Source organism: Pteropus alecto, unplaced genomic scaffold (genome assembly GCF_000325575.1).
Source record: "Pteropus alecto unplaced genomic scaffold, ASM32557v1 scaffold50, whole genome shotgun sequence".
Classification (NCBI taxonomy): Eukaryota; Metazoa; Chordata; class Mammalia; order Chiroptera; family Pteropodidae; genus Pteropus; species Pteropus alecto.
In genome coordinates, this window is record NW_006431918.1 from 2,811,805 (window position 1) to 2,824,320 (window position 12,516).

At 36.1% G+C, this 12,516-nt stretch overlaps 1 protein-coding gene and 1 pseudogene across 1 annotated transcript in view; both read right to left on the reverse strand.

Annotated features, from left to right (window-relative positions):
• The window catches only part of INPP4B (inositol polyphosphate-4-phosphatase type II B), a 557,392-nt gene that overhangs the window by 327,495 nt on the left and 217,381 nt on the right, over nt 1–12,516 (reverse strand). The window lies entirely within an intron of this gene.
• Nucleotides 10,486–10,593, reverse strand: LOC112475146 (annotated as a pseudogene).

Genomic DNA, 12,516 nt, shown 5'->3' on the forward strand with positions numbered 1-12,516 from the left:
TTTACTAGAATATCATTTTTTCTATTGATTGGATAAATCCTTTATGTAATAAAGATATTAACTGTAATATTTGCAGCAAATATATTCCTAAACATAATGTTTAAGTGACTTTGAATTGATCATACTTTGAATTATTCACATGTCTGCTTCAGTCCATTAGAGTAAATAATTAAGCCTTAACTTTATCACAATAATGAATTCCTTAACAACAGATTTACCTGACAATATTTGATATAATGTGAAACATAACTCTAAGACTGATATTTATAACATAAGTTGGAACGATGTAGATTCACTGTTACATTTTGAGGAGACAGAAGTACAAACTAGTAAATAGCAAAAAACAAAACAAAACAAATAAACCCAAACCAAAAAAAAAAAAGAAAAAAGAAAAGAAAAAGAACAAGGGATGTCTATATTTAAAATATGTTTATAAATTTATAATCAGAATAAAATGAATCTATAATTCATAAGGTGATACCTTTTATTTATTTTAGTTTTAGTTTTTTTGTTTTGTTTTTTGCCTTACTTTGCAAATATCATATATGAATATTTGCGGTCACTATGTTTCTCTAGCATGCCCATCTAAAACAGGCCTTTTTAACTGATATTTTATTAGCCATGTCACATCCATTCATTACTCCAGTTGTGACTAATAGCAGGTGATAGACAATTTTGAGTCCTAGCTCTCCTAGCCTAACTATATAACTGTTTGACTCAGATAGCCAAACCAACAAGCAATGCAATCTGCCCAAGTTATATTTATCTTGACGTTTAGTAAAACCAATTTCCAGTCTAATATATTTTTGTAACATCGTCTCGTGGAGAATTTACATTTAAAAAAAAAAAACTACAGAGAATAAAGGCGACATCTGTTAATGATGAAAAACCTCAAATTCATACAGAAGAGATTAATAAACTCCAAGACTTCCAAACAGGCTTTTAAATCTACAAAATGTGTCATAGTGTTTAATCGCTGCCTCACCTAAAGTATATTTCAAGGAAATGCTTTATTGGCTAAGCACAGGATAAACAAACCAAAGATCAAAGTCGTAAATAATTATATCCACAAAAAGCACGACACTTACAAAAGCAAAACCATATAAATTCTTGGTTTGCTTTCAATGTCATTAACTTTTTCAACATTATCCTGAAACAACAATATTTTCCAATAATAGACTCCGTCTTCTCCTTCCAGTATGTTGCCACTGGCTTTAGTCATTGTACTGAAAACCTATAGCATTAATGGCACGTTGCCAAATAGAAGGATGAAAAGACTCATCTCTAATATGTGCCCACCTACCACCACCTGAGACATTTAGAGAAAATAAAAAACACTTAAAAATAAGCTTAAGTAGATGACTATTTGAAGTTATCTGAGTTACTTATTCGGCACAGAAAATGAGACAAGTATTTACAAATGAAAAGACCAAATTGTAGTCAAAAAATATAATTTAGTTGTTTTTATGAGCCTTTGAAAGTACGTGAAATCATAACATAACCAGCTTATTTCTATCTTGCAACTTATTTCATATTTTCATATTGCCCTTTTTGGGTGATTTCATCTGGGAAATAAGTCAGTGTCCCAAAAATGCCAACCCAAACTATATATAACCACCACTCAGATCTACCAGCCTTTACTAATCACATCATTTTTCTAATGGGTAAAAATCACTTCCCACAAGCAAAGTGACACAGAAATAAATGAAGAGAATTAGCCCTACCTTAAAAGTTGAAGATGACTAGTTTCGTGAGAAAGCCAACTGTCATTACAAAGCATCTACGCATTTAAAAAGTCTTATTTGAATGCTCTGATTTAAATGAGATCTTTACGATGTATTATTTGAATACTAGAAGACAAAAGTATGAGCTGGAATTGTCAAATATAAAAGGAGCGACCTAAAGGCAAACTTATGTTCCTTTGTAAATATCTAGTCTCAGATTTTAAGAGGAGGAAGCAAATTTCCAAAATGTACAAAGCATTTTGAAAAGTGATTTGGAAAGGTTTTTCTCCCTGTATTGATTGGTTATCAGCATCTTTGTAGTTGGATAATGCAGAAGCTGTTCCTTTATTCCTATGATCTGCCCTGGATCTTCAAGGATGAAGAAAAATATTTGTTCCATAAAAATGATTCGACCTATGTCAGGAGCTGGAACTGAGATTTAATGCCACTCAGAAAAGCTCTGGTGTTTACTTATCAAGAAACAAAAAACCCAGCATTATGAGAGAGAAAAAATATTTAATAGAGATTGCAATCATACGAAAGTCACAAAAACCAAATGCTTGACAGCAAGGAGTTATTTTTAGCATGTATCATTTGATCAAAAGGAGGTTTAATCAGGAAATACGATGACTTAAAGTAATGCAAAATAAAATTTATACGAGGGTTTGTGTTATCTAAATGTATAAATAACATATAGTCTGCTATGTTGGATAGACTCACCGAAGCCAACTAAGATTTCATTATGTTACTCAGGTTATGAGATAATTTTGCTTTTTTTAGTGATTTTATGTAAAGGCTATCTTTTGCCTATGACATACCGCATAGGAGGAGAAATTGTTTTTACCAGAAAACTTAATATGTGCCTGTTCAGGCATCTCATGGAATTACTTATCCTGATAATGTTGTTATCCATCACCCCACAGGGGTCCCTGTTACTGCAAAAAAACAATTACCAATTCAAAAATCCTCCAGGTATTATTTCCTATAACCAATAAAAAAGATCACACTTGTAGGCTGTTAAGAAAGCATTTAAATCATATTATATCTTGAATGAGTAATCTATGTACTCTCTTCCTTCTTTTTTCCTCACCTCAGTCCTACGATCTGAACAAAACTCTGTCACTCCATAACATGACTTTCATCGAGGTCACTAATGAGAGCCTGAAGGCCAAATCACCTGCCTAGTCTCAGGCTCCCCAAACATGCTTCTCTGTAGACTTAGAAAATGTTCTTTTCTTTGAGAAGCAGACTGGATTCTGGAAATATAGCAAAATAAACTTAGGAGCAACCTTTACTCCTCAACGAGCTCTAAGATTTCTGTCAATTCTGAGTCAAACCAACAGCTGGCACTTTAGAAGCTAGAGAGGCCAAGCACAGGAGAACATGCATGAGTGTAGGGCTTGGCAAGACTGTGAGGAACCTTACTGAAGGCCAAGGGCAAAACACAATAAACTACAGACCAATTTGACACTTGAAAACCTATGTACTTCTGATAAGGCTGATTTAATGACCTCTGGTTTATCCTGGACACGACAAGGTAGAGAAAGTACACCAGAGAAGTTGAGTCTCCCTTCTCGTGAGGTCAGGGGATTACAGAAAGACTTGGGAATTGAGTGGGTTTTCAAGAAGCAATTATAATTATATATTCTTGCAGTTGTACGTTCATATTCTACTTTTTAAATAAACAAATCTTCCCTGTCTCTGGCCTCTTTTACAATCTGGGAATGTCTTCCTCAAGGACCTGGAAGCCATCCCTTTGAAATATAATTGTTAAGAAAGAGCGCACCTCTATCTTCCAGTTTCTGTGGAAAGGTAGGAGCCTAACTTCCAAAAACATCAATTAGCAAACACGGATTGTCTGAACACATCGCTCATGGATCAGCATCTCCACTAATGCTCTCCAGTACTTTTCTACTAGCTCAGTACATTATTTAAAAACTCTTCTGCCTTTTGTTTCAGTTGAATTGGGTTCAGTCTCTCTCCCCATTGCAATAGTCTTGATTAAAGTCTGCCTTGCCTGTTTAACTTTGCCTAGTGCAGTTTCTCTTTGAAAACCACTATATAGCACGTCAACCGTAAAACAGCGGTGATAATAGTTATGATTAGTAAAATATTCGATAAAATTTCTTGACCCTATAAACCAGAGGTTCTCAACCAAGGACAATTTTGCACAACAGGGACATTTGATAAAGTCTAGAGACATTCATGGTTGTCTCAATTAGGAGCGGGGAAGAGGGAAGTTCGCTCTTGGCATCTGGCGGGTAGGATGCTGCTCAACATTTACAATGCACAGAGAAGCCCCTCAAAACAAAGAATAATGTGGTACAAATGTTAATAATTCGTGGTTGAGAAATCCTGCTGTAAACGATTAGGATCCTAAGAGCCCTCTTCCCTAAGTTTCAGCCTGGCCAGGGAAATTAGGTCATGTCAAAAAGCCTGTGCCAGAATAAGTTAGATTACAGTTCAAAACAATAAGAGCAGGCAACTTAAAAATAACTATAAACAGCTCTCAAAGAGCATAGCATTGGGAAAAATGAATAGAACCAGTGTTTATAGAATATTGATTTGTTACTTTAACACCAAATGAGTTTTTATTTTGCTATAGAACATGGTTCGCTTGTTGATAATGTATAGGTTCTACCACTTCCTAAGTGTGACAGCTCAATTTCGTCTGTTGTCTTATTAATTTCATGCATCTTTATATAACTTTTAAATGGTAGTTCTAAGTATCACATCTAAGTATCTGATGGGTATAAGAGAGGAATAATGGTCCCTGTCTCTCGGTGTCATTGTAAAGATTCACCAATATGATGCATGTTCACTGCTTAGCCTGGCGTCTGACTTAATAGTAAGCTCTCGGGGTATGATGATTTTAAAACTTCGATAACAAAGGAAAATAGGGATCCTAGAATTTACTACTTAATTAATAAATGTAGAAATAAATGACATCTAATTAAGCCCTAAATTTATCATTTAATATTTTGAGACCAAGCTAACTCTTCAAATACTACGATTTTCACTATGATTTTCATGAGAATTTAAGATCCAGAAAATCCAATTTGTGGGCTTACTGAGTCACTTTAGACTCATAATCACATAACGGTATTTCCTAGTAAGAATCTAATTAGATGTTTAATTAGTTTGTATAGGCTAATGAACTGCCACTCTGCCATTATCTCCTTTAGAGGTTCATCTCCGTCAATTTATGTACACAATAATAACTATGATTAATGCAGTATAGATTGCCACCGCCTATCACTATCTCACTAACAAAAAGATGACTCTTCAGTCAGCCCGTAGCCACCTCAGAAGAATCACTAAGTTTGCAGATACTCTCTTAGTAGCTGGCAAGTTAACTTAAACAGGTTACTAGATTTCCTTTTCATTTATTCAAGAAGCAGTTGTTGTAGCAATAATAAAGAACGAGCATAGATTTAATTCATTTGTGATACATCAATGTCATTTTATTTGGCAAGTGCACAATAAAAAAAAAAAAAAACACCTTCCCTCCCACCCTTTTGCACAGAGCTAGAAAACCTACATCAAGACAAACTGACTTAAAATGGTTCTAGATAGTTCAGGTAAATGAATTTGGCTTGTTTAGTAACGTAAGGCTCTAGTGCATTCTCAACTACAGCCTGAGTAATAGACCTTAGATGTTATGTCTTATTTTTATTTGGCCCGCATTTAGAGGTTCTATTATTTATATTTGTCTTATGCCTTCTTGACAATATGCTAAAGATCATCTGAGTTTCCTCAAAGCTATATTTTAAATTTAAAATTGCATCAGTATATGAAAAGTAAAAAGCATAAAATCCCTTAAGTCTCCACTCAATAATTCACTACTAATTCAATATATAAAGAATGTTTTTAAACCACCAAACTAAAGGAAACAAAGTTCAAAAACAATGGATAGCTTTCCCCCAAATTTTCTAAACTAATTTTTCCTTCAGATAGACCTGTCAGCTCCAAATTGAACATGACTCAGATGTCTGAATCCTGGGAAATGAAGACTATCTTGCTTCATTTCCTATTCTACATAAGGCAGAGTCCTATGAAAATTTTCAAATTTCTTCCCTCTTTATGAGCTCCAGAAGGTATATTTTGGTGAGTTCAATATGCTATTCCTACTTTAACTTTCTCATAAGTTCATTTTACAATTTTATCCTAAAATTCTGAGTCAAAGAATAAAGTCTTCAAAGTGCTAGTCCTCTTCGATGCACTTCTGAAAAGGGAAACATCGAGTCAGCCTCAGTGAGGTACAGATCAGAACATAATGCTAAGAAGAATTTTAAAAAAGAAGAATGAAGGAGAGTGGCAAAGCTACAGAATTACCCTTCACAGTAACCCGAACATGAAGGCAAATGATCTGCTTGACATTCAGTCTAAAAGGGAAAACTTTTCATCATCTAGAAATCTTGTACAGATATTAGGAAGGATCTTTTCTGTAAATCGGTCAGTGCCAGTTACACAGATCCTGAGCTCGCAAGAGTCAACATGTTAGTTTGTTTGGAAAACAAGAGCATGTTGTAAGTAGATAAGTGTGTTAACAGTTTAATCAGTGGCTCTCAACCTGTTTAGCATTAGAATCACCTCTGGAGCTTTTAAACAACGGGATGCTCGGATTGTCCCCAGATCAATTAGATCAGAATATCTAGGCTGGAAAAGCAGGCATCGGGTATTTTGTAATGCTCCCTCAGGTGATTTCAATAGGCGGCCCAAGTTGCGAATCAATGCTTTAAAGAAATGGAAGATTTCATAACAATTGGCACTGTAGCATAGAGTTAAAAGGAATATTTAGATATATTTTCACAATTGAAAATAAAATAGGTTGGAGTAGAAGAAATACCTTTCCGCCATCCCATATAACATTTAGAATGAGGTTTAAAGCCCCACTACTGAAACAGGTTTTTAAACTTTTGTACTTTTTCTTTTTATACTCTAGCGAAACATTGAGATCATTTCTATATGTGTATATATAAGTTGACCTAATTTCAATTGGACATAGCCATTTATAAGACTCTAAAATATGAAGGTAAATATCGTCAACCCATTCGAATGACTCTAGGTGAAATAGAAGATTCAGTCTCTTGGTTAGATAACTTTTTTTCCTCAAAAGAAAAACAGTAATATGAAATTTAGCATGAGAGTATCATAAAATAACAGAAGGAATAACACTTGGCTCCATATATTAAATCTTATTGAAAAATACCATGACTAGTATATTAACATTAAAAAATAGTCAAGCACCTTTTAGGTACATGGCACCCCACTAGGCCCGGGGGTACAAGGTATCTGAAAAGACACAGTTCCTGACTACAGCCCAGCCACCTGACATGTAAGTCAGTCAGGCCAAAGACTTTGATCCCTTTTATACACCTACCATAAACCCAAGATATTTTTAAACATTAGCATTACATCAAGTCCCAAACGGATTTCCATTTGTCCATATAACAAAATTTTCAGATCATCTTGGGTGGATATTCCAAGCCTTTCTCTACACCTCATCTGCTAAATGAACAAGAAAAACTGGTAATCTAAACATCGCTAATTGAGCTTGCACAAGTTTATGCTAAACAAACAAACAAACAAACAAATAAATTTTCACATCTCCACTTCCCCCAAGTTTTCTGTTCATTTCTTGCTTTCTTACTGTCTCTCATTTTCAATGTCATCACCATCATCATCATTATTGTGACAACTATCTCTAATATTCTAATATGTAATTTAAAAATATATCAGAGAGCAAAAACTATGGCATTGGAAAATTATTATTGACCTATTTAGTTTTTTCAGTTCTTGGTTATTTTATATTTTCCTTATAAAAGAAATGTGTGCTCATTATACTGTTATATAAGTAAAAGAGAAAATTACTCCTAACCTACCACCACAGGAAGCATATTTAATATTGACATCTTTATAAGCTTTTCTCTATCAAGCTTTTACAGTTAAAGTCATACTGAATTTAAAATTCTGTATGCAGCTTTTACATTTTCTTCACGTTATATTTTAAGAATTTTTAAATCTTTTAAGAACTCTTTATAAATCTCATTTGAAATGACATATGGCTGAAATTCTTAATATTACAGAGTGCTTTAAGAGCTTTAGAATATTAATTTAATGAGCAAATATTTACACACTGTCTTCTAGATTTGAGGACACAGAAAAGAACAAAGACAAGAGTCCTTCTCTGTAGAGTTTATATTCTAGTGGGGAGAAATAGACGATGAAAAATAAATCAAAAAGAGAATTTCAGATAGTGGTTCTTGTTAGAATCATTATGGGACTCTAACTCTAGAGAGGGAACTGGTTAGAGATGCGAGGTACTCAAGGATACATCCAGGATATCTCCAAATAAACAACGTTTGATCTGAGATTGGAACGATACGCAGAAACCAGTCATGTGAAACTATTAAGGCATATGCAAATGTAAGAAGAGTAGAATAATGCTACCTTCCCGGAAATTCTTAATTACCTGGAATAGATCTTCATGAAGTGTACAGGCCAAGAACGAGCAAGCTTTAAAAATGTCCCTTTTTTTGCCATCCTGATATGATTTCTTTTGAGTCAGATCTCAATCTTCATTCATTCTTTCCTCAGAAGCCACTGAGGCCAATTCCTTTGTTACATCACTCACCAATCACAAGAGAACAGATATGACCAAATTCTTCCCCAAACTTCTAACCAAAGAGGTAGTCAGAATTTATACTATAATCTGATTAAAATGTATGTCGTTCTTTATTTTTACCATAAATTTACCATGATTCATGACATTTCAAATTTGTGTGGAGGTTATTGTTCTTGTCAATATTTGGGAATGAAATGTTTCAAGCTTGTACAAATGATTTAGTACTGCAGTTAAGAGCATGAGTTATGGACAAATTCTAATGGTAAGACCTTACCTAAGCTGCTTAGGTCAGGCACAGTTTCCTCATCACAATAATAATACTATGAGTTTTAAAATAAATACCATAGAGAACTCAGCTTAGAGCCTGACATATACCAACTTTTAGTGAACAGGCAGGGTAGGTAGAAAGAGAGATAAATAGCACATACGCATACACACATGCACACATACACACCTTGAGATTATTTCAAATGTTGTATGTATAAAGAGCCTGGTAGTAGTGAAGATGAGACTGAATTTATGCTATAGTGCTCTCTGAATGGCCTCTTGAAACTCTACTGCTGAGAAGGTTGCATGTGGTCTACTGAATAAGAAGGGCTCTATCCATTAATTTTCACTTAGATGAATTATATAATGTGGAAATTGTGGAACTTGAAACCCCAAACTTCACTACCTATTGGTCACAGACATCACATCAAGTTTCACACACAATCATGGTGGGACATAAAAGTTATGCTAAGGGTCTTCTCAATTTTCCAGTGCTTCCTTCTGTTTTGAAAGCCCTCATTAGGTGACTTCCTCCACATTATCACAAATTCTGTCAGAGAAGGCTGTCTTGAGGCCCCACGCTCTGCATTGGGAATAGAATTCCAACAGGGGTGGTTGAGCCCTGCACCCAAGGAAGGGAGGGAATTCAGAAAGAAACTAATAAAGCATCCTCACAGTGTCCTCCTCAGAACGCCAGCATCCCTCCGTCGGAGTGACCTCAGAGTAGGGCTGACCTTGAACCAGAAAGTCCATTTTCATGTGATATATACATATATAAGGACATAATGTTCAAAGTTTCCATGGCTAAAGCAAAGGCTTAAGAAGCAAAGCCAATAAATGTGAAGGCCCTTTGTAAACTGCAGTGTAACTTACAAACGCTAGTTTGTAGTATTACTACTGCTCTGTTTTGGTTCCTGGGAAAATTTAAATGCTTGTTATATTAGGAAATTCCTTAATTAGATAATAAATCTCAAGAAAAGGCACTGTTCCAAGGCAAAGATTCATTTTTTGTTTCTACCATTCTGTGCAATAGTACATTTAAAATGCTTCCTAAAGGGATTCATCTAGTGGGAGCTACAGAAACAGTTGATGAAACTTTTCCATCACAAATTTAATTCACACAGGGTCAACCCAGTGAGTCATCTTCTGCAATAAAGAAACTCACCGCCCCTCCTAGTTGTTATGAGGATATTCAGGAAAACGTCCCCTGCCTCGCTTGGTTGGAAGGGAGGGCCCTAAGGTTCTCAATTCAGTTACTGCAACCTGGATATTTAATCTCAGGTTATAGCCAAACACTAAAGGAATATTGAAAAATAATAACAATAGGAATCCAATGTAACTCAATGTACATTATTTGTCCTAAAAAAGATCAACACAGCTGCAGGATACTGTACAGGACTTCGGTAAATAATATCAGCAAAGATGTATAATGGTTACTGTGTGCCAGGCGCTGGTCTAAGTGCTTTACGGACATCAGTTCATTTACTCCCTCACAACAACCTCATGAGCTCAGCACCTGGATTATCTTCTTTGACAGATGATGCCCAAGGAGAGTAAGTCACCTGCCCAAGGTCAGTGTTGGAGCTAGGATTCCAACGTAGGCAGTCAGGGCTCCAGAGATTACCACACAGTGTTTTAGTTTTTAGTTTTAGTGAAGTTAGGGAAAAGACTAGATCTTTCTGTTTGAAATCGGCCAATTATAAAAATGCCTTTATGCTCGATATCTTCCTTTTTTAAAAATTGTTATTATTATTATTATTTTATTTATTTTACCAGCAGACAACTTCCCCACATGCCACACAGATTGCAAGGCCCACGACCGCCTTCAAACCCTTATTTTGATTATCTTCTTTTTATTTTTTTTTATGCCTACAGCACCTGGTCTTCCTAGGTGCTATACTAACCAGGCCCAACCCTGCTTAGCTTCCGAGATCAGATGGGATCGGGCGTGTTCAGGGTAGCATGGCTGTGGACTCTCAATATCTTCTTTTTGCCACTTGGATCTATACCCCCACACTTTTCTACCTTGCTCTGTGCATCTGGCCTATATGGACAGCATCCAATAAGCTTCCGGTTGGGTTTGGAACTAGCCGTAGAGGTCAAAGGGAAAGGAATGTCAGGGCATTTATTTTCCTGTTTCCTTCAGTCAGGTCACTACGAGTCGTCTCCTGTCAAATGACTCACTTCACCCTAGAGTCCCTATCTTTCCCTTCCTCTGCCCCTCAAGATCTAACTCTCTATTGTCACAATTGCTGAGGCACTGCCCCGGGTTTGCTATTTTCCCTAAACCCTGACTACATCTTTGTAACAGTCCTTTTATTAAACTTCCCTCAAATCACCATTCCAAGAATCTGAGCAGACAATTCATTTCTCTGTCTAGTTGACATACGACTGGACAAACAAACAAACAAAAAATCCAGCCTAACCCACACTATTTCCACTTTCCAGCCTCTTCACAACAGGCCCAGGAAATAAAGTCTACAGCTGTCCAAAATAAAAAAGCGCCATTACTCCTATTACCAGCCTATATTAAAATTATTTTTCATTTTTTAAAGTTTTTGTAAGAAGACAGGAATTGGGGTCTACCAACAGAGCAACATTTCATTCTAATAATAGTCATGGGGTCTATTAAAGAATCCTGAGTGCCACGCAGCAGGGCACTAACAGACTGATCCATGTTGGGTGTTGGTCTCTTTGAGGCGAATGACCTTACTGAATCCTTAACTCAGGTATCATAAATCAGACACTTAGCCTAGTTAAATACAAAAATATCTGATGCTATGCAGCTGATAATACCAGACAGTTGGCTTCCTGGAACCAGGTAGCACAATATATTCAGGAAATGTGATCCCATGATGTAGAAAGACACCAGGTGCATCCTTGTTTTCCCTTCAGTCTACTTAGCCATTCATCAGAAACAATGCATTCTTATAAATATGTTTAGACTCATACCAAGACAGTGAGCATCTGAACTGACCTTGACATCTCTTCTTCAAAACTTCTCAAGTGATCTTGGCACTTACTTTAGCAGCCCACTCTGTGGTGAGAATGAAGTTTGTTTCCATTGAAAGGGATGTAAGGACACACCCTGAGCCATAAAAAAAACCAAAAAACAACAAAAAAAAACCCCACAATTACCCACCCAACTCCTCTCCTCTAATCCACCTTAATAGGGCTTGATTAGAAGGATGAATTTCCTGTTACCCTGACTTGATGTTTGCAAAGTTAAATGTGCATAGAAGTAAGTTACTCATTGTCTTCGCTTACAAACCTTATTGTATCATCATCAGAATGTGCGACAAGGGTCTTAAAACTTATGAGCGTGTGGAAGGTATGTGCTATGTACGTAGAGTCAGCTCTGACTCCTGGTGAGCCTATGAATGAGTGATGTCCACAATGCCCTGTCCTCAACAGCTATGCTCAGTTCCTGCAGATTCATGCCTATGTCTTCTTTTAAGGAATCCATCCATTTCATCCTTGGTCTCCCTCCTTTCCCACTACCTTCTATTTTCTCCAGCATTATTGTCTTTTCCAAAGAACTGTACCATCTCATGATGTGCCCAAAGTAGGACAGCTTCGGTTTTGTCATTTTTGCCTCTGGCAATGTTTCCAGGCTTAATGTGCTCTAAGATCCACTTGCTCATCTTTCTAGTGGTCTAGGACCAGTGAGATAGATACAACAAATTGATAATCTCTCTGAATTAGTTTCATAGAATAGTGGCCAGTGATGGATGTATAATACAGTAATCTATTATAGCAATAATTATTTGGGGATTCTCTTGGGGTACTTCTGGATAGAAAGAAGCAATGACCATGACCAAAGGTTAAAAGACAGGAATCCTGGATCTTATTCCTTGAATATTAGCTTTGCTGCCATGTTGATGTGTGCTAACTGAG